Genomic DNA, 4,209 nt, shown 5'->3' on the forward strand with positions numbered 1-4,209 from the left:
GTCACAACTAGAAATTTGGTGCCTTGTAAACATTGAACAACGATAACAAATGTGAACCAACAATGTGAAAGAATGTATGATGCTTATTCAATAACAACAAAACTTCCATCAAAAGCTTTATAAGATCACATCAAATAGTCAACAAAAGTTTGGAAGCCCTAAAAATCCCGGTTTAAGTCCATTTTGGACTAGGATTTCCTTATTGGGCCTAATCGACCAATAAGCTTCCAACTTGACTATCTTGGACTTAGAGCTCTTAAATGGGCTCTAATTGGACCCACTTTCATTTATTTTAACATTTTGGGCCATATTGGGCCTAGAATGAAATAAAATACTTTAATGGGCCTTTTTGGGCCATAACAAATCTAATTAGCCCTAATGGATCATAAAAATCATTCCTTGATTTATTTTGGGCCAAAGATGATCAAATTAAGTCATAATATGGGCTTAAGCATTCAAGGCCCAATTTTTCTTTCTCCTTCTTCTCTCTCTCGGCCCAAACCACAAAACAAAGGAGGAAGGGTTGACTTTAGGAGTTGCCACCACCTTATTGCACACCATGCATCCATGCATGGACTAACATGTATCTAGACAAGTCACCTCACTCTCACTCTTCCTCTCTCTTCTTCTCTCGGCCGAGAGCCTCCCAAAACACACACACACATCACAAAAACTCTCTCTAAGTCTCTCTAAACTCATCCATTTCTGATGGGTTTGAGCCATAAGAACTTTCCTATGTGTACATATAAACCCTAATGCTTGGATCTAGGTTTCTCTAATTGAACATGCAATGTATCCAAGGCTTACAATTCTAGATCTAGTGTAAACAATTGAATCATATCATATAAAACATATCTAGAAGAATACCTTAAGTTGCTTGCTTGAAACTTCTTGTTCTTGGAGCTTAGAGTCACAATTGTCACTCCTCTAATAGCTTACAAACACCAACTAGCAAGAGGATGATCTTGAGAGAGAGAGAGAGAGAGAGAAGAGGGTGAGAAATCGGCTCTAGGGTTTCTTGCCTTGCATGAGTGCTGATTTCCCTCACCCTAGGGGTCTATTTATACTATGAGCTACTAGGGTTTCACCTTTAAGCCTAATTAAATAACTTCGGCCCTAAGCAATCCAAGATCCTCCTAGATATTAGGCTTGGACGATTTTATAGTCTCCCAACCCTAAAATCTGTCCACCCTTATATCCATAAGTATACATAGCCCAAAACACAACTATCACACATTTGACAGTTTATGCCCCTTTATTCAATTAACCTCTTTAAGTCACCAAATTAATTCTCAATTAATATATGACTTATATTAATCAAATAATATTATTATTCCTTTAATATATTATTCTCATAATATATTAACAATAATATCTCTTCTCTCTTTACAAATCATCCTGTCAAGTTGTTATGGTGAAGGCAACCCAAAAGGACCATGCACAATCGGGTCAAGTACTTAGCAAATATAGTTACAGCCTTAGACACTAATCCAACAATTTCTTCATCCAAAAATTCTCAAGACTTTTTCTTATGTTTCAAGAGATTTTCTCAAGATAATCATCATTCTTTGGTAAGTTTTTACATGTCTAAGTTATACAACTCTTCTCTCTTGTAAGATCATTCCTTCTAAACAAGTTTTTGGTGATCACACTCCTAGAAAACTCTTTAAGTTCGAGATCTTCCAAGAAAGGTTGCTAAAGCCGAAAATCACATCACTTACTTCCGTTCTTCTTTAAAAACCGAACCCACAACTCAAGGTGAGCTTCATACCCCTCTCTTTTCGGTTTTTATGTGTTTTATGGGAGAGAATACAAGAAAATGTGTAGATCTATGTGTATGTGTATGCTATGTGTGATTTTATGCATGTATGTATGATTTTATGTTTTTTTATGATGAACATGTAACCAAAAAGGGGTGATACTCGAGATCTATGACATGAGGAAATGTGTAGATCTATGTGTATGTGTATGCTATGTGTGATTTTACTAGAACTGTTGTTTGAATGGTTTAGCAAGCTTATACGCCTTTGCTACCCAAAGGTGTTGGAACTGAAGTAAAAGCTTTATATCCATACATATACACATAATATATAACTAAAGATCAAACGACACTCGGACAAACAACAGAGTACTCTAAGTCCACAACCAAACAAGGAACAGGAAATAAAGCGAGTTATCAGTCCCAAGTCCTTCAAACCTTACTTATGTAACTATATATGTACTGGACATGGTTTTGACAATATAAGTTTAAATAATTGAAAGTGAAGGTTTGGTAATTAAGAACAAGTTTTATAAAGAGTTTAACGTGTAAAAGAGTTTGATAATCATTTTGAAGTAGTTTGGTTGACAAAACAGTTAAATGTATGGTAAATCCACATGTTTGATAGTTATAAATCACATGTGATTGATATTATAACTAAAGTGATTCAACGTGTATTCCCCCCCCCCCCCCCCCCCCGGTAAAATCATTTAAAAACATTTAAGAGGTTAATTAAGGGGTATAAACTCACCTGTAGTAAGTAGATTGGATGAACAAGTGGTGTTGGATGCTAAATGTCAAGTGAAGACTTGAGCGCACATATAGATCCTAGTTAACATATAATGACACATATATGCATCTAATTAGTGATTAAACAACTAATTTAACAACTATAGGCACCCTAGAACATGGAAAACACTTTGATTCAAGTGTTATAAGATTATAGGGTTGCATCTTAGGGTTGCATGGCTTTGCTTTGGAGTTTACGGCCCAAGGACCAACTCTCCATGAGTTTACGACCTAGGGTTTGCGGCCCTAATGGGTTTGCAGCGGTAAATTCTACCATTTTTTGTTTAAGTGTGACATCCCCAAAATCTCGGCCAGAAAAGACCGTTTTTCATTTATGCTTTTTAAACATTTTTACAGTAAATCCTTTTGATTTTAAAAGAGTTGCAGAATTTGTTCCCAAAAACAAAGTATGATAAAATAATATTTACCAAAGCATTTCATAAAAAAATGTATTTTCATTATATAATCAAAACTCGGGGTGTCATGTTCCGATACAGACCAATAAGCATAAACGATAACATTACAAGTCATTCAACAAATATATACATATACAAACTTGTAAACAAAACAACTTGATGGTTCGTCCATCTTATGCCCTCGCACCACTTCCTGTAATACAAATTAAAACTGAGTGGGTCAGGCTTGGGAGCCTGGTGAGCATATAGGGTTTTCAACCCACAATAAATAATCATATTTAATTTTCAGCAACCAACAATTTCCCAATTACCCATTCCCGTTATTCTCACTTTATGTCCCTAAGACAACTAACATAAGGGACCTAGTCTAAGAATATTTCATCGGGGCGACAACACATGCTTCGGGGGTTCCTCAGCAACATAAGTCAAATAAGGCAACCATGAGGGGGATGGAGTACAGCGAATGAACACCCAAGTTCATTAACACCTACAGGTGGCGAACCTGCTAATGTTTCCACAAGACTATCTAGAAAAGTCTGTGGTTGTCATCTAAACTCCGCTAGATGACTAAACAACAACGAGGCCTCTCATCTGTTTATTACACACCAACTATCTACCCATGTTCTACCCAACATATTAGTAGATAAAATATACATTTTTATACATAGTTTTGAAAACCTGTATCGCATGCTTTAATCAATACATATTTCACATAACAGATGAGGCACACACATACATAACACGTATTTCATAGAAAATAAATCATATCTATGAGATAGAAGAGAGTGAATATACATTCATACATATAACACAAAATATACACATAACACGTATTTCGTATAAAATACTTTATAATTATGCGTTTGAAGAAAATGACCACACACTCACACCTATAAACAACAATATACTTAATACACTTGAACCAAACTTGTATTATTATCGTGTTTATGAAAGGTAGTATACACTCACTTGATCAGAAGATGATCGGACAGCACTACGACTTGCATAAGTAGTAATCCTCAGCAGATCTGGAAGATCTTCACAAAAAATCGAACTTCTCGCGGACAGAGCTTCGGCTCGGGAATCGCACTTCTCGGGATCTTCGGGATCTCGGGACTTGCTTCGGGGCTCAAGAATAATACCGGGGCTTCGGGGTATTTCTGGCACGCAAATCGATGCAAAACGGGAGAGAGAATAGAGAAAAGAGCAAAAGAACTCGGCTGCCCTCGCTTTCTATTTATAGGA

Source organism: Lactuca serriola, chromosome 2, assembly GCF_051521515.1.
Source record: "Lactuca serriola cultivar US96UC23 chromosome 2, Lser_US96UC23_V15, whole genome shotgun sequence".
NCBI classification, from domain to species: Eukaryota; Viridiplantae; Streptophyta; class Magnoliopsida; order Asterales; family Asteraceae; genus Lactuca; species Lactuca serriola.